A 19,014-nucleotide genomic window follows, 5' to 3' on the forward strand; every position below is an offset into this window, starting at 1 on the left:
AGGGCCTCCTCAGTGTCAGGTTCCTAGGATGCCTTTCTCTTGCTGACAAACTTCTACTCACCCTTCAAAACCCCACTTCCAATACCCCCTTCTTCGTTCTGAATCTGGCTCTCTCTCTGCCTTCCCCCAGCCCCATCTGTCTGTCTAACCTAGTCCTGACTCCCATGGGCTGAAAGCATTTGTGTTGGTCTCTGTTCCCTGCAGACAGGCCAGGGCTGAGGCTTCTCAGGGGCCCCACTTTGCCCAGCCAGGAAGATGGGACCGTTTCCCATATGCCTCCCTGTGGCCCTGCAGCCTCCCATTGCTAACCATGCTGCAGCCACTCCAGCCTCCATCACAACGGCTTCAGGCCCCCCTCAGGGCCTTTGCACTTGCTGTTCCTTCTGCCCAGAGACCTCTTCCTCCCACTTCTTACAAGGTCTGTGCCTTCTCCTCCTGCAGGTCTCAGCTGAACCGTCTCCTCCTCGGAGTCCTCTCTGCCTGCCTGACCACAGCTGCCCCGTTCCCTCTCTCAGTCCCTTTTGGCCCCTTCCTTGCACTTCTCACAATTCATAATTACACTTATTGGTGGATCTGTGGCCCATCCTCTGCCTCCCCTCTGTAATGGGAGCCCCAAGAGGGCAGGGCCACAGCATGCAGTAGGTGCTCAGTACATGCACTATAATAAATGAGAGAGCAGAACCTGCATGGAGTGCGGGGAGCAAAGGACACAGGCGGAGAAGGCAAGGGCCGGCTCTCAGCAGCTGCTCAGTTAACACTGGATGCATGAATGGAGTTGCAAAGACAGACCCCAGCCCACCAGCCATGGCGGCGTCCTAGGGACGGTCTCCTGGTCTCATCCTTGGCCCCAGATCCCTGCTGCCTCCCTCTCACTAACATTGCATAAGCATCCCCAGAGCCTGCTTGGCATTGTGTGGGGGAGGGAAGCAGAAACCCCCGCTCAATTATTTGCACACTGGCTTCTCCCACAAAGCCCTGCCATCACAGTGATGAGTGCCCCTTCCTCCCAGCCTCCAGGCCCAGGAGGTCCTTATTTTGGCCACCTCAGCCCATTGCACAGATGGGAAATCCAAGGTCAGAAGCGATTCCATCCCTGTGTCCAGACTGAGCATGCCCCTGCTCTGCTCACACATCCTCCATAGCTCCCTATTACCCACAGGAAAAAGTCCAGCTCCTCAGCCCAGCATTTGTGATACTGCCCAAGTATGGCAAGATCCTTTTTTCCTTCCTGAGTCACTCTTTGTTTCTCATCTTTGTTATGTTCCCAGTATTGACTGCGACATGGTCCTGGGACACATTAACGGCTGTTAGAGACCAAATGACTTTTACAAAGTAAAGGGACTCACTGTTTGCACAGTATGCAAACACCGTGGACCATAGACTATTTATAGGGTGCTAAGTACAATATAGGGAACGGTGACTGCCCCGGAGCTTAAATCAGAGCTGGCAAACTTTCCCTGTAGAAGGCCAGATAGGAAATATTTGAGGCTTTAGGGGCTACACAGTCTCTTTTGCAACTACTCTACTCTGCTACTGTTGAACAAAAAAGCAGCTGTCTACAAATAAACAAACCAGTAGGCATGGCTATGTCTTGACAAAACTTTATTTGTGCACACTAAAGTATGAATTTCATATAATTTTCATATGTCATGAAACATTCTTCCTTTGGCATTTTTTTCCAATCATTTAAAAATGTAAAAACCGTTTTTAGGTCGTAATTAGAGCTGAAGTTTGCCAGCTCCTGGAGGAGGCACTGGAGGGGTCACGAAGTGTCAGATTCGTGTTTACAGAGTATTGGAACTTTGTTTAAAGTTACCAGCTAAGAAAACATCAGGGCAGGCGGTGGCTGACAGTGGTGATCGTTGACAAGTCGCAAGTGTCGGAACTCACCAAGTAGCAGCACAAGTGAATGCTCAGGGCTGGTCAGGTGTCAGGACCTGGGTTTAAGTCCAGCCCTGCTCCTGGCCCTGACACCACACTCTCAGGACACTGTTTACCAAGTATCGAGTGACAGGGACTGATGGCAATGTATTGGGTTACAAAGAAGTCACACCACAAGTTGGGCACTGTGACAAGCCAGGCAGACTGGGTGCTGACTGTTGACAGTGATGTGAGACCAGCTGTTTACAGGGGACCAGTCAGCCCCTCTTCCGGACGCCCAAGTCCAGCTGGCTGGTGCAGTGCGCTCCTCTGCAGGTGTTTGGGCAGAGGGCTGCAGTCCTGGCAAGCCCGGCTCTCTCCCGAGGCCACCTCCAGCCAGGGCTGGGAGTGAGACAACAGCTCATGTCCCAGGCAGGAACAGAGTGCCAAGAACCCTGGGTCCCCCATTCTCAATTAGATTTTCCTTCTGCTCATGCCTGGCTGTGCTGCCTTGGGCACATCACTTAACCATCTCTGGGCTTCTGCTTCCTCGTCTTTAAAATAGGCATAATGAGGAATCTCTGTTGCCAGATAAAATACAGGCTGCTTAGTTAAATTGAAATTTCAGATAAACAATGAGCATTATTTTTTTATTGAGATACAGTCTCACATTGTTGCCCAGACTGGAGAGCTCCATTTTCAGTAGAGACAGGGTCTCGCTCTTGCTCAGGCTGGTCTCGAACTCCTGGCCTCAAGCAATCCTCCTACCTCGGCCTCCCAGAGTGCTAGGATTACAGGTGGGAGCCACCGTGCCCGGCCACCATGTTATGACGCAGCAAGAAGGCCCTCACCAGATGCAGCCCCTCGACCTTGGACTTCCCAGCCTCTAAAACTATGAGCCAAATAAACGTTGATTGTTCATAACCGCCCCCCCAGCCTGTGGCATTCTGCTATAGCAGCAGGAAATGGACTAAGACAGCTGTTCATCTGAAATTCAAAGTTGACTGGGTGCCTGGCAATGTGTATTTCCTAACTCTCGCCCCGTGTCATGGGGCTTCCCTCACCGGAGGCTATGACCGCCCTAACAGGGTGCCTGGGCCAGGCACAGAGAAAGTGCTGACATGTGGGAGCACTGCAGTCCTTTGTCCTTGTCTTTCCCAGCAGCTTACAGGACTGGGCTCATGTGAATTGTGATGACTGACTCACAAATGCATTGTCTGTCTCTGGGGGACGGATGACAAGAATGGGTCCATTATTTGAGGGTTTCACCGGAACTTCAGTAAGACTCTTTAACCACCAGGGGCCCCTGGGAGGACAAGAGGCCCAGGATTCTTCATTTGTGGCCTGTCCCCTGTGTCCAGAGCCATATCCGGACCCTGCAGGGTTCAGTAAAGAGTTATTGAATGAATGAAAGACAGGACTCAAATATTTATTAAATGAATATTTGTTGATGCTAAGGCCCCTCTCATGGGGTCCACATGCAAGGGCTTTCTGGTGGAGGTGAGCTCTGGCCCAGACCTAAAAGGAGGATATTCATAGGTACAAGCAGGGGGTGTGGAACCCCAGGCAGGAGGCACAGCATGTGCAAAGGTCCTGGGTGGAGAGGACCATCATGCTCCCAGGGGCTGTCTTCCTGCCACCCCTGGCTCCCTTGACCATTTCCAGGCTCCAGCTGAAGTTGATGAGGCTGAAGCTAGGTTTGGGATGGCCAGGGTTGCCCGACTAATCAGGGGACATGGCATCTTCACCGGACCCCCACCCCACGGGCAAGGATGCAAGGCCCCAGCGCATTCTCAGCCTGGGTGGGGGCAAGACGAACCTCCAGGCTGCAGAACCAGGCACCACTTCTGCCCCGGAATTTCCAGCCGGGTGCGCCCTCCTCCCCGACATGGCTGTGGCCACCTGGGGGGACACAAAGCAAGAGGAGCAGGACAGGGCCACAGGCTGCTTGGCAGTGTCAGGCAGCAGAGAGGGGAGCTTTGGGAGGTGTAGCTGGGAGCTTCCAGGACCAAGAACCAGTGCTGGGATGACAATAGTCCCAACCACAGTCACAGCAGCCTCTAATGCCCATGACCCCCAGTGGCACCTTCCCGGGAGTGACCTCACTTAATCGCCACAAAATCGAGGCCAGGCTGGTTCCATAAGTATCCCCATTTGAAACTGAGGCTCAGGACAACGAAGCCACTTGCTGAGGGATGTGTGGTGACCCCACGAACACCCACCTTTCCCTTTTAACCTCATTTTTTACATTTTTTTAATTTAATTTTTTTTTTAAGACAAGGTCTTCCTCTGTCTCCAGGCTGGAGTGCAGTGGCATAATCACAGCTCACTGCAGCCTCCAACTTCTGGACTCAAAGTGATCCACCTGCCCCAGCCTCCCGAATAGCTGGGACTAGGAACACATGCTATCACGCTGAGCTAATTTTTCTTGTTTTTTTGTAGAGATGGGGTCTTGCTATGTTGCCCAGGCTGGTCTTGAACTTCTGGCTTCAGGTGCTCCTCCTGCCTCAAACTTCCAAACCACCTTTCCCTTTTAATCTCACTTTTGAGGTGAGAAGATGGAGGCCCAGCATCTGGGGCCAGATTTGGGTCCACTGGGCCATTTGCCCGTAGCCTCAGTAGTACTGGCCATAACATGGGACTTTGGGTGACTTAGGACTTCAGATGGCCATGAACAGACCCTTTACCTCTGGCTGCTGGGCCCACTCTGGCTCAGCCCAGAATTATGGCGGGAAGAAACCTCCCTTTTATTCCCCACCACCACCAAGTTGGCTCTGTAACTCTCTGAAACTCACTGTATCCAGCACAGAAAAATGTGCTCATGGTGTATTCAATACTTACTGGGCTCCTGGGACAGGGGCAGGGGCAGGGATTGGCTGCAAAGGGGCCCATTGATGGAATTTCCCAGTGATGAAAATATTATATCCAGATTGATAATCCAGAGCTGTATGCATTTATCCAAAGTCATGCCACTGTACTCCATTGTACATAAGTTACACCTTAATAAACTTGTCTCAAAAAATATATATATATATATGATATGGTGGGGCATGGTGCCTCATGCCTGTGATCCCAGCACTTTGGGAGGCCGAGGTAGGAGCATCACCTTAGCCTTAGAGTTTGAGACCAGCCCAGGCAACATAGCGAGACCCCATTTCTACAAAAAATTTAAAAATTAGCTGGCCGTGGTGGCTCACACCTGTAGTCCCAGCTACTCAGGAGGCTGAGGCAGGAGGATCACTTGAGCCCAGGAGGTTGAGGCTGCAGTGAGCTATGATGATGCCACTGCACTGCAGCCTGGGCGACAGAGTGAGATCGTGTCTCAAAAAAAAATATATATATATATTTATATATATGTATATGATATTTTATTTGGGGAAAAGCAACATAAGAACAAAATCCAAATGCTTTGTATGGAGTCTTCTGTTTTGGAAATTCATGTCATTAAGTGTAGCTCTGGGATGATGAAAAGTGGTCTCTTACTACCAACCGTAGCCATCCAGATGTGCCTGTTAATGTTCTTTTTCTTGCTTCAAAATAAAACACATCTGGGTTTTAAGTTTTGTGAGTATTGACTTGCTATACACAGAGCGTAGGTGAAATGTGCGCGCCGCACCCTCCCAGCAGCAGAGGGGAATGGCGGAAGCAGTCCGTCTTGAACTTGAAGATGCTACAGTGGTTGCAGCTGCACACACGAGGGTGAGCCTCAGTTTCCGCACCTGTACAATGGGGGTAACAACCCCTTTGCTCATGGGGCCGTCGTGGGTCTGGGTGGGCTGGGCTGGGCACGGTAGGCGCTGTCAGAAAGGGGTAGGTAAATCCTGGGTCAGATTTGCTGTCTTTTTTCTTCTCAGCTGTGTTTGTTGGTTTTACACTGACATGAGCCAACATAAAGGATGGATCTGACACCTCATCGGCATCCAAATGCCTACATTCCCGATCTTCAGGGCATTTCTGTGCCACCCCAAGCAGGAAGCAGCAGCAGCAATGTCCCGGTATCAGCCGCTTCCTGGCTACACCCCACTGCATGGCAAGTCCTGGGATTGCTTCTATTCTAGAACATTCCTGGGGTGAGGAGCACAGGCTGGTGTCCTGCGTTCTTGTTCCTGAGACCCTGGGGTCCCAGCATCATTGAGAGGCTGGACTCAGGGTGACCCATGGGGAAGCCACGTTGGGGACTCAGTGACGTGGCCCTGCGGGTGGGGATTGGTGGCATCGGGGCACAGCGGCCTGGCTCCCAGCGGGAATCTGGTGTTGGGACTTTGGCGGTATCTGGCAGTTCAGCCCATTAGCCATTCACTGAAGACTCAACAGCAGCTAATCCTGGAGGTCAGACAGGGACCTGAGCCACCAGAGAGGGACACAGTAGGAGAGATGACAGGGAGAGACAGACGGACAGAGCAGGCTCCTGGGCCATCAGTCCCCGCCGAGGTCTGGCCTGTGGACCCCACCCCGGCCTCCAACCAGACGGCGCCTGCTTCTCCCACACACAGATGAGGACACTGAGTCCTGGGTCTACCAGCCGGCAGCTCCCGAGGCCGTGACACTGCCTGGCCGAGGGAGAGGAGGCACAGGTAGCTCCCTGAAGGTTGGGACCCAGGCGAGAAAGGTGAAGGTGAGAGGGGCGGCTGGGGGGATGGGGCCAGCCTGGTTCTGTAAGGAGAACCCCGAGTCTCGGGCGGAGGAGGGTGACGCGGGATTAGCAGGAACCTAATAAAGTTGGCGGGGCGATGTCATGGAAACGGGGTCAGGGCCGCCAGGGTCGCAGTGCCCAGGTTCTTAGTGGCAAGGCACTTTTGAAATGTCCCATGACTCAAGGGCTCCTGGGGCTGATCCCAGGCCCTGACGTCCAGACCGAGGGGTATCTCAGCTCCTCCCAGAGAGCAGCCTAGAGGCGCCCGCGTGGGGAAGCCGAGAAAACACCGATAATGTCCAGGGCCAGGAGGGGGAAGACTGGCCTGGGACTGGCGCCGGGTGGCCTCGAGGGGACGGCTGGGAATTCTGCTTTGGTGACCCCTGTGATTGCAGAGGCACACGGTGCACACCCTACACACGCCCGCGTGGCACACAGGCTACCACACAAAGGCTGGTAGACCCCGGCAGTGACCACCCCTCCCCACCCCGGGAGAGAGGCCTTGCAATCCACAGAGCGACACCCACCCTTGGGGAAGCCCACTCTGGGTGGTTCGAGGGGACCTGGGAATGTCGGAAGCCTGGCGGCTGGGGCTGGCCTTGCCTTTGATACTCCCGAGGAAACGGGCTGGGACCCAAACGACCCTTTCTGGAGAAACCCATCATTTCGCCAGGAAATAACCCCATACCCTGAACCGCGGCTTCCACCGGGGCCTGAACGGGAAAATGGACAAGCCAGGAGTTTGCAAGGAAGTGGACGTGCGTCCCAAATGCCACCACAGGCAGGGGAAGATGCCAGCCATGTAAAAGTGGGTCCGTTCAAAAACAAAAAACAAACACAAACAACAACATAACACCAGAAAAGAACCAGGCAGAAATAGCAGGTGTGGAAAAATCTCGTAGTAGAATCCGTGGCGCCATATAGAAGGAATTATTAACTAGGTGACGTGGAAGGTCAGGTGGAGGGACCTCTGCCTCAGTAAGGAGGAATAAAAGAAGCAAAAGGTGTCCCCAAGCCTGCAGGGAAACAGGCACAAGCTGTATTATGGAGATTAGTGGGGCAAGCCGGATGTCTGGGGCCCACCTGGTAGGAGCCGCAGTGGCTGAACTCCGGTGGCTGTGGGGACGCAGAGGTGGTGGCCAGCACGGCGTGAGGTACCTGCTCCAGGACGAGGCCCAGGCCACGGACGGGGAGTTATTTAATGAGCGCCAGTGAGGACCGACCCACAGAGCTGGCTGGGCTGAGCCGCCCTGTGGCTATTGCCAGGAGGTGTCCCCTGCCACGTCCATGTCCAGGAGCCCCAGCTACTGTCCTGGTCATGTGTGGCCCAGTCTGTACTCGACACCCAAAACCTTTTGGCCACCATCCAACTATCTCTTACCCCCAAAGACCCAACAAGCTACTCCACACTGTGCTGGCGACCTAGGAAATGCTTAGAATGTGGGCGTTCCTTGGCTTGGTGACATGCCCCAGAGCCCACACTAACGGGTGAGTGGTATGGGCCGGTGGGGGACGCCATCTGTGGCTTCAGCTTCCAGGGTGATATTGGGGAACCAGTCAGCACATGCCGAACGTCGTGGATGGACTCACGGTCCCACCATTAGTGTTAGCGTTCCCTCAGGACAGGATGTGAAGACCCTGGAGAGACCCAGACAGACTTGCTTATGTCCCTGAGGGCACCCGACAGCCCGCAGCCTGGTTTACTGGTCGGTGCTGCTACTTGGAGGGCTGTGCCATGCCACCCGCTTTGGAAAAGAAGTGCCAGCTGAACCCATCATGCCACCTGGCACTGAGTATGCCTGTCTGCGGTGCGGGACGATGGGTGAGCACCTTCCCAACAAAGACGTAATGCCAGCCGGGCGCGGTGGCTCCCACCTGTAACCCCAGCACTCTGGGAGGCCGAGGCAGCAGGATCACCTGAGCTCAGGCGTTCGAGACCAGCCTGAGCAGGAGTGAGACCTCGTCTCTACCAAAAATAGAAGAATTAGCTGGGTGTAGTGGTGGCACCTGTAGTCCCAGCTACTCGGGAGGCTGAGGCAGGAGGATCACTGGAGCCCAGGAGGTGGAGGTCACACTGCGCTATGATGACGCCACTGCACTCCAGCCTGAGCAGCAGAGTGAGACTATCATTCACCACCAGCATCATCATCATCATCATAGTAATAATTTGCATCTTCCTGATCCCAAGTGATGTTGAATCCCCCGTGTACACCCCTCCTTCATGAAACCCTCCTCTGGGTTCTTTGTGACCTCATGACAGGAATGGCTTACATACGTTTGACCGTATTCCTCCCTCAGGTGCATGCATTGAAACATCTTCCCCTAGTTTGTAACTTGCCTTTCACTTTCTTCAAGGTGCCTTTTGATGGGCAAAAAGTCCTACTCTTAATATGTACAGACTAATCCTGTTTGATACAGGCAGTGCCTACTGGCACTGATCTGGGAAGTCACTCCTCACCCCCACCTGGCAGAGATTTCCTACCAAGACATCAAAGCTTTTTTTTTATTGTATTTTTGCATATAAGCCCTTAACCCACATGGAGTTGCATTTTGCATGTGGTGTGAAGTGAGGAACCAACGTGATTATCTTGCCATGGACTCCAGCTTTCTAGATCCTTGTCTAGGATACCGGAGACCTCCTCTCCCCACTGCTGGGACAAATTCTCTCCATGTTGGAGCAAAATTCCTGACCTGCATACAACTGCGTTTGGGCATTTCACTCCAATCCATTGGTCTGTGCCAATTTCTCTCTGACTTAATCACAGGCTTTGTAGTGGGTCCTCGTATCTGGCAGGACAGGTAGGGCCATTCCATTCTTCTGCCACAGCGTTCCAGCTATGTGCAACCCTCTTCCAGGTAAATTTTTGAATCACCTTATCAAGTTCCAAGGAAAACCCTGTCATGACTTTGACTGAGATGGTGTCAAAACTACAGACGGGGAGAAACAGCATCTTCATGGCCTCAGCCTTCCTATCCATGAACATTGCCGTCTCCTTAGCTTCATCAGTCTGTCTCTCAGAGGCATTATGTCTTTTTCTCTTTTTCTTTTTCTTTTTCTTTTTTTGAGACAGAGTTTCACTCTGTTGCCCCAGAGTGCAATGCCGTCATCATAGCTCACAGCAACCTCAAACTCCTGGGCTCAAGCGATCCTCCTGCCTCAGCCTCCCAAGTAGCTGAGACTACAGGCGTGCACCACCGTACCTGGCTAATTTTTAAGTTTTTTGTAGAGACAGGGTCTCACTGTGTTGCCCAGTCTGGTCTCCAACTCATGGCCTCAACCAATCCTCCCACTTGGGCCTCCCAAAGTGCTGGGATGACAGGTGTGAGCCACTGCTCCTGGCCAGCAAGGTGCAAATTTAAACACCCATGAGATGCCATCTGATTGGTAAAGAGCCACAAAATCCCAAAACACCAAGCGTTTCTCAAGACATATTTATGAGAAACTCACAAGTAGCCGGGGGAGGGTCGATGATTCTAATGATTCGGAAAAGCCTCTGGGGTTTCTGAGACCATTTCAGTTCACAATCCACGTGTCTCAGAAATCCCGGAAGAGAAATACACACGTTTCTGCTCCTGCCACAGTACCAGACTTAGGCAGTGTCCCCTCTGAGCCGGGGAATGTATGGGAAGACAGGGGAATTGTCATTTGAAGGTGGGGAGGGTGTGCATGGGTGTCCTGGGCTGCTGTGACAAATTGCCACAACCCAAGTGGTTCAAAACAACAGAAATCTCTTGTTTCAGTTGTGGAGACCAGAAGTCTGAGATCACGGACAGGAAGGCTGAGGCCATGAAGATGCTGATTTTTCCCGTCCGTGGTTTTGACACCATCTGTCAAGGTCATGACAGGGTTTCCCGTGGAACTTGATAATGTGATTCAAAAATTCACCTGGAAGAGCAGAGGGTTGGTTCCTTCTAGTGGGTTGGGATGATTAAATGAGCTAGTGATAGCTGGTATACAGGAAACACTCAGTACATGCTCACTGGGAGAATCATAAGATACGTTTAGACAGCAAAGTCAAAAGTCGGCGTTGGTTGTTGATTGGATGAGTGACAGAGGCTCAGTACACCCTCATGCGCTGACCCCAGACCCCCGACCCGCGTCGGCTCCGGGCAGGTTGGTCACCGTTTCCTCTGAGGCGCAGACCCCGCTCCGCCAGCTGTGGCCCAGCAAACCTCCCTGGGCTGCAGCAGGCGGTTGCAGCCAGACACAGGTCTGCAAACTGAAACCGGGCCGGCGGCCTGGGGCGCCCAGTTGTGAAACCGGCTGTTGGCTGTCCCTGTTTCCTCCCTGTGAGGACGTCCCCCCCTCCCCTGCACCCCCCCCCCCCCCCCCCGTGAGGCTGCCCCGGGGAGGGAGGGGTGGGGAGAGGAGGAGGGCAGAGTCCGTTCCCAGGAGACCAGGGGACCTCAGGCAGTGACAGCGCCACCCTGTGCCTCAGTTCTTCCAACTGCAACTGGGCGACATGGGGGGAGGAGATCTCAGGCTCCTGGCCGGGAAGTTTGAACTTGGGGACCTGGGACAAGTGACTTCACCTCTTTGAGCCTCAGTTTCCCCCTCTGTGAACTAGTGAGAAACACATGGTCATGAGAGCTACTGCAAAGGGGGCGTGTCTGTCCTCTTAGAGGCACGAACAAGTCCCATCTCCCCCTTGAGACCCTCCCAGGGTGCCCTGCTGCTCTTAAGCTGAGACCAAACTGTCCCCGTGGGCCCCGAGGAGCCACAGCCTCCCTCCATCCTCTCCTGCCACTGCCCCCTTGCAAACACAAGCTCTTTCCCAATTCAGGGCCTTTGCACGGGTCTTCGCTTCTGCCCGGAACCCTCCTCACCCAAACCTTCCACTCCCTCCCTCTCCTCAGCCCCAGTGCCACCCCCCCCCCAGGAAGCCCTCCATGGCTGCCCAATCTGGGATCTGGAGAGATGCTCCCTCTGCCATATGTGGCCATGTGTCCCATTTCATTCATCAAAATTTTCGAGATTTTCGCTGCCTGACTCCATGTTATATATTCATTGCTTCAAGCACTTAATGTCCAAGTCCCTCCTTGTCCCCAGATCACGAGTCCCATAAGGGCAGGGATTGGTCTCAGTTGGCTATGGCTGTGTCCCTTGTCCCCAGCCCAGGGCCTGCAAGCACACTGATTAAGCCCTGTGTACAGGAGCTGGGGACGCCATGAACAAAATACAGACTGCTGATGGCAGGGGAGGGAGAAAAGCCATGTGGGCGAGTGTGGCATTTGAACTGAGACCTGAGGCAGTAGGAGAGGCTCGGGCAACATGGTTCCAGGTGGAGGCACAATCCATGCAACGGCCCTAAGGCAGGTGCGCGCCTGACTTGTTGGAGGAGCTTCGAGGGGGCTGAGGTGGCCCAAGTGGATTAAGGGGGAGGAGGGAATGGGCCTAGTGGATTGGGGAGGACTTTGGCTTTTAACCTGGGGGAGGTGGGAGCCACAGAGGGTTCTAGACAGAAGAGGGACATGTCTGACTCAGGCCACCAGGGGGGCATGCCTTTGGGGAGTGAAAGCAAAAGTGAGGAGACCAGAGAGCAATGGCAAGGCTGTGCAAGTGACAGAAGGGATCAGATTCGGGAAGAACTGTACGGGTGGAGGAGTGCAGGGAGAAGAAGAGGGTCAGAGGTGCCCATTTGAGCCATCTCACAGGGGAGGAAACTGAGGCTCTGGGGGTGGAGGGATCTGGGTAAGGGAGAGGTTGGAAGGAACAGGTGGGATGCTCAGAGGTGGCCAGGGCCCAGGAGGGAGCCCTGGAACCCCCCTGAGTCACCAGGACCACCAGTTACCTCCTGATGCAGCCTCCACCCTTCCCTGTCTCTCTGTGATGCTATCTCTGTAACTCTGCTTGTCAGAGGGAGAAGGCTTCACCTCTTATCGACGCCGCAGGCCTGACTCGGCTGCCCACAGATTCATTTACTCCCCCACAACCCTGAGACACCAGGACTGGCCCTGTTTTACAGCTGGGGAAACTGAGGCTCAGAGAGGTCAATCCAGGACAGAGGCAGGATTCAAACCCGGGGCCTTGGCTCTAGGTCCCATTGTTGGGGTGGCATTCTGCCTAGGGGTCATTAAACGCTCCACCCTGGAATATATTATTCAGTTCCCAGCCTCAGAGGGGGCTGGGGTAGGAGTCCCCAACATACTAAAGATTCAGATTTCAATTTTTCTGGTCTTCAATTGCTGTGGTTCTAGGATTGTCTGTGATTCGTTTGCTCATTCGTTCCTGGCCACCACTGGGTGCCTGCCTTACACGGGGTGACAGCCAAGGCCCCAGCTGGGAGGGCCCAGGCCAGATAGAGATATTACCAGTTCCATGGGTCAAGGTTATGCCATAGGGACGAACCCAGAGCTGGGGGTCTCCAGGGGTCCGGGAGGGGGCGCTTCGTAAAGGAGGGAATCTGGGGCCGAAGAGCCTGGTACCGCCCCCTCCCTGCCTGCGACACCATGATGGGAGAGAGTGAGGATGGCAGGGGACTTCCTGACCCCAAATCCAAGCCTGGTGTGGAACCCCAGAGTTTCCCTGGCTCTGCAGCCCCACCCTAGATGCCCTCTCTGGTCCCCATTCCCAGCTGGCACCAGGCAGCCACCAACGCCACCAGGACAGGCCTGGGCCTCCTGCCAGACCGGCTGCTGGGAAACCGGCTCCGGGAGGTAGGGTGTCGCCACCCAGCCTGGCAGGGTGGACACTTCAGTGCTGGCCATGCATGGGACAGCCCCTAGGGTGGCAGGCTGGAGGGCAGCCGGACCGGGGTGACCCGCGGTGCCACTGGGGCTGGATGACGCTCTTCGTGATTAGCCTCAGTTTCCCCATTTAAAAACGGGGAGGGAGCTATGTCTAAAAACTGGGTGGGGGCCGAGCTGTTGGTGTTTGAGGGTTGGAGGGAGGCTCTTATGCAGTTTGGGTCTCCCAGGGAGCAAGTGAGGGGCCGTGAGGGCTCCGCAGGGGGCAAGGCCGGTCTGGGACATTAGGATTTGCGGAAGGACAGATCCCAGGACACTGGCTGGGCTGGGCTTCGAGATCCTGGGGCAAAGTCGAGAGACAGACAAGGGGAGGAGAGAGACAGGGAGAGGTAGAGAGATAGGGAGAGGGGAGAGAGACGGGGGGGGGGGTGCAGGGAGGAGGGAAGTCTGAGGACTAGCCTGCCCGGCAAGTCGGCCAGCAGCTGGGGCTGCAGGACCAGCCCCCTGCAGAGGCCACCGAGGCCCTCCTGAGGGCCAGGGGACGCCTGCGCCTGGGCTCCTGAGTGCACCGTGTAAGGCTTAAAATTATTAAGGATGGTGATAGCTTTGAGGGTGAGTGCCTCCGCCACCTAGCAGCTTCTTACTTGCCACAGCCTGCGCCCCGCCCCGGGGTTAGCTACCCCATTTCACCGATAGGGAAACTGAGGCTTGGAGCAGCCCAGGCTGCACAGCTCGTTGGAGGCAGAGCCTGAACTGGGCCTGTGATGGGAGACATTTGTGGACTGACGGTGTGACCTCCTCCTTCACCTCCAGTTCCCAACCGGAAAAGAGAAACTTGCCCGTCCTCCCATCCCGCACCCCTCCCCCGGCAGTGTTTTTCTTCCCTCCTCCTGGGTGTTTTGGTTTGGGCTAAACTGCCACAGGGGAGCAGGCAGTTCCCACCAGCAAGGTCAGCCCAGGGCAGGAAGGGAGCCAGGAGCAGCTCCAGGTCCGGGGAGGGAGGAGGACGCTGGGCACGAGCTTGGCTGTAGCCCCACAGGGACCAGGCAGGTCCTATGTTCCCTCCCCACCCAGGCCCCCATCCCTATTTCCGCTTCTGGAAAGTGGGGCCTAGCATGGTCGCAACCCCCATTCCTGGCCGTGGGGGAAGCCTGTTGCTCCAGTCAGTGGAGGGGCCGGGACCGGGCGGGATTTCCCACGTCCCTGCCAAGGTTCTGCTGCTCTGTCATTAAACATTGATGAAGGCTACTCTGTGCCTGTCCCCATGGGTGAGTCCAGCCCAATTGGCCTCCGGTGGGGACAAAGCCAGACACAGACGCACCCACCCGGGTGTGGGGGTTCAGGGTCCAGAGGGAGGGTTTGGGGGAGGGGAGGATGGGGCGAGGTGCCCGCAAAAGGGGGACATCAAAGACCAGGAGAATTCTCAGCTATGACACCTACAGCACAGGCCACCAAAGGAAAATAGATAAATTGGGCTCCATGAAATTTAAGACTTTTCTTCCACAAAGGACACTATTTAAGAGAGTGAAAACACACCCACAGAATGGGAGGAAAGTATTTGCAAACCATGTATCTGACAAGGGTCTAGTAGCCACAGTGTATAAAGAATTCTCACAACTCAATAATAAAAAAATTAATAACCCTATTAAAAGTGGGCAAAAGTGGCCGGGCACAGTGGCTCACACCTGTAATCCTAGCACTTTGGGATTACAGGTGGAAGGATCCACAAGTTCAAGTTTACAGTGAGCTATGACTATGCCACTGCACTCCCACCTGGGCAACACAGTGTGACCCTGTCTCTAAAAATAAGTAAGTGCTGGAGGACCCCTAACTCTTCCATCATTTAAACTGCACTTTGTCTCCATCTCAATCATTTCTCCATCTATATTATTTCTTTATTTCCTATTATTTCCATATCCCTCATGACGATCTTGCCTTGGGGCCTGTTTTGCTGGGAGAGTAGCTAACGCCTGGCAACTGGCGCAGTGAGCAGGGTCCTAAAGGCAGAAGGCTTCACCGGAGTGAAGGAGATTCCTGTACAGCATCACAAGGGACCTGGAGAAGGCTGCGAGCCAAGGTGCCCAGGAAGGGTGAATTAATCTCTGGGGACTAGAAAAATTAGAGTCACAATGGGGAAGACTTTTCTTCTAACTTTCCTGAGTACATGGAACTGCTGCAGACTCTATTACAGAGTTCTGGGGTGGTTCCCAAACAGAAAACTCTTGAGGAACTGTTTCGTTTAATTTCCAAGCACTGTGATTGGTTTCTCTCTCTGGATATGCTTAGGCTACAGCAATGGCAGCGGGCTGTCAGCGCTTTGCGAATAGCATGCAGGAGCGAGGAGAGAGTCCCTCTCCCTGTGTGGCAGCCCTGCTTGCTGCGCCAGTTGCCAGGCTTTAGCTACTCTGCCAGCAAAACAGGCCCCAAGGCAGGATCGTCGCAAGGGATATGGAAATAATAGGAAATAAAGAAATAATATAGACAGAGAAATGATTGAGACGGAGACAAAATGCAGTTTAAATGATGGGGGAGTCAGGGGTCTTCCAGCATTCCCGTGAGCTGTGAGGCCACAAATGAAGTCCCGCATCAGTATTTATTGTTACAGCAAATAGCTAGCTGCCTTTTGTCAGAGAATTACATGTACAGTTCATTCTTTTAGGGTTCCAGGGGAGCCTTACCTAATTCTGTCTACAAGAATAGATGGTTACACAATTTTAATAAGATACTACTCTAATCTACTTCTTCTAAACACAGAGACTCATAGTCAGGAGTGAAGCAGGAATAGCCTTGAAGTCTAGGATAGTTCCAGCAGCACGTTTTCTGCTGGGCAGGCATTTTAATCAGCCTCTCCGCAAAGGACCCAGACCGAGATTCCGCCTTGCAGAAAAGCTCAAGGCGATGGCCGGCAGTGAAGAAGAAACGTTGCCGTGCAAACGCCCTCTGACAGTGCCCCCCTTGTTGGGAGCAGCTTCTATTCTGTGAACTAACATGTCCACAGATTCCTTCAAGGCAAAGCCCTGCAAACCCCCCGAAACCTACCACATCTCTTAGCCTATTTCCCAACAAGTAAGTAAATAAATAAATAAAGATAGGCAAAGACCTTGAATATACATTGCTCCAAAGAAGTTATACGATTGGAGAAAAGTCGTCAGGGAAATGCAAATTAGAACCACAAGGAGATACCGCTTCACACCCACTGGCATGGCTGTAATCAAAAAAAGGAGGGGGGGAGGAAATGACAGGTGTTGATGAGGATGTGGAGAAATTTGAACCCTCATGCAGTGCCAGAGGGAATGTCAAATGGTACAGTTGGTGGAGAGTTTGGCAGGTCTTCAATAAGTTAAACACAGAATTAGCACATGACCCAGCAATCCCACTCCTAGGGATAGACCCAAGAGAACTGAAAACAGGTGTTCACACCAAACTTGTACACAAATGGCCAGGGCTGCGACATTCACAATAGCCACAAAGTGGAAACAACCCAAACGTCCTTCAGTGGATGAATGAATAAATAGCGACCAAGTCGCACAGTGGAATCTTCAGACATGAAGAGGAACGAAGCCCTGATCTGTGCTACAAAGTGGATGCACCTTGGAAACATCTGAGCTTCTTTCATGAAAGAACAGAACACAAGGCCACATGTTGCATGATTTGATTTATATGAAATGTCCAAAACAAACAGGCAAATCCACAGAGCCAGGAAGCAGATCGGTGGCTGCCAGGGCTGGAGGAGGGGAGTGGGGAGTGACTGCTGATGGGGATGGGGTCTCCTTTTGGGAAGACAAAAGTGTCCGAGAATTAGATACTGGTGATGGTTGCACAACCCTATGATTGTACTAAAACCACTGAATTGTACACTTTGAAATTGGATTGCACGCTATGTGAATATAGCTTTAAAAAAAGGAGGAATAGGCCGGGCGTGGTGGCTCACGCCTGTAATCCTAGCACTACTGGGAGGCCAAGGCGGGAGGATGACTTGAGGCCAGGAGTTTGAGACCAGCCTGAGCAAGAACAAGACCCTGTCTCTACTAAAAAAAAGAAAAATTAGCCAGGTGTGGTGGTGTCTGTAGTCCCAGTTACTCACGAGGCTGAGGCAGGAGGATCACTTGAGCCCAGAACTCTGAGGTTGCTGTGAGCTAGGCTGACACCACTGCACTCCAGCTGGGGTGACTCTGTCTCAGAAAAAGAAAAGAAAAGAAAAAAGGAGGAATAGGCAGAGGGCAGAGTGAGGTGAGGGCCTGGCACCTGGGTCACAGGCAATGAAGTGCAAAGGACCAAGCCAGGGGCTGCCCTGTGTCAAGGGGTCATCTCCTGCAGCCCACGGTCCCCAGAAGCCTCTGACACCCCAGCCTCATCCTGGCTCAAGGGCAGAGGCAGAGACAACATCTCCTTCTGACCACACCCAGAGGCCGTTGGAGACACAGAGGAAGGTGCCTGGAGAGGTAAACTGAGGCAGCTGGTCTCCCTGACGGAGGCACGCTTCCCGCTTCCTGGCAGGAGCTGGGGAGAAAGGAAGTGATGGAGCAAGAAAGGCTGAGACAGAGGAGAGAGGTGGGGAGGGGGGGCTCTGGAGACACTGCCTGACCACATCCATCTTACAGCCCAGAACACTGAGGCCAGTAAGGAGGCGCCACTTGCTGCTGCTGGACTGCAGTGAGAAGGATGTTCAGACAACTCATAAATCAGGTGCCCAGTCTCCTGCTCGAGATCCCACCACCTTTCTGTGTGTGTGTGAGGCAGACTCTCGCTCTGTTGCCTGGACTAGATTGCCATGGTGTCAGGCTAGCTCACTGCAGTCTCAACCTCCTGGGCTCAAGCGATCCTCCTGCCTCAGCCTCCCGAGTAGCTGGGACTACAGGCACGCGCCACCACACCCGGCTAACTTTTTGTTTTTAAATCTTGTTGCAGAGATGGGGTCTTGCTATATTGCCCAGGCTGGTCTTGAACTCCTGGCCCCCAGCAATCCTCAGCCTCCCAAAGTGCTGGGATTACAGGCCTGAATCACTGTGCCTGGCCCACAGTGGGCTTTGACTTTTATCTCCCCCCTCAGTTACACCTGCTTCAGGCTGCCTCCTGCCTCAGGCTCTTTGCACTCGCTGTTCTGGCTTCTCTTCCCCATCTCAGCCCTGGCATTGCCTCCTCCAGGAAGCCTTCCTTCGCCCCCCATTTCTCACATTCTTCCCATCACTCACAAGCTTATTATACCTCTCCATGTGATGATTGGATTACTGTCTGCCTTCCCCACCCAACTGGGAGGCCCCCTCCATGACTAGGCAGATTCTGACCTATGCAGGACGGGGCCTGGTATACAGTAGGCACTCAACACTGACTTCTTGAATGAATGAATGAAGCTGAGCTGTGAAGCAGGGCTACTGCAGTCCTGACTCCTGGAACTTCCAGAAGTTGAGGGGTGGGCAGCCTGAAGGGCCCTGGAGTCATGAGTTACACAGTAGTTGCTCAATAAATACTGGGTCAGGGCTCTGATAAGCAAAGTCTCTTAAATCATTGATTCCAGACCCCTTACCATTTTACAGACAGGCCCAGAGAGAACATCCTGTGGGTTATTTCCCAGTGGCAGAATGAAGACGCAAAGCAACTTCAACAAAAATGGGAAATTTTGGGTTTCAGGCATGGCTGGATCCAGGGACTAACACTCCATCTTTCTGTGCTGCTGTCCTCCCTGGAGACACTTCTGGGAGGCAGGCTCCCCCATGGTGGGAAAAAGGCCCCCAGGCTCAGCCCCCCCAGTGAATGGAGGGTTTCCATCTTCCCCATACGCTCCAGCAAAAGTTCCAGCCGGTGCTCAGTGAACATTGCCTGTCCCAGAGGGCTGT

Source organism: Lemur catta, chromosome 1 (assembly GCF_020740605.2).
Source record: "Lemur catta isolate mLemCat1 chromosome 1, mLemCat1.pri, whole genome shotgun sequence".
NCBI classification, from domain to species: Eukaryota; Metazoa; Chordata; class Mammalia; order Primates; family Lemuridae; genus Lemur; species Lemur catta.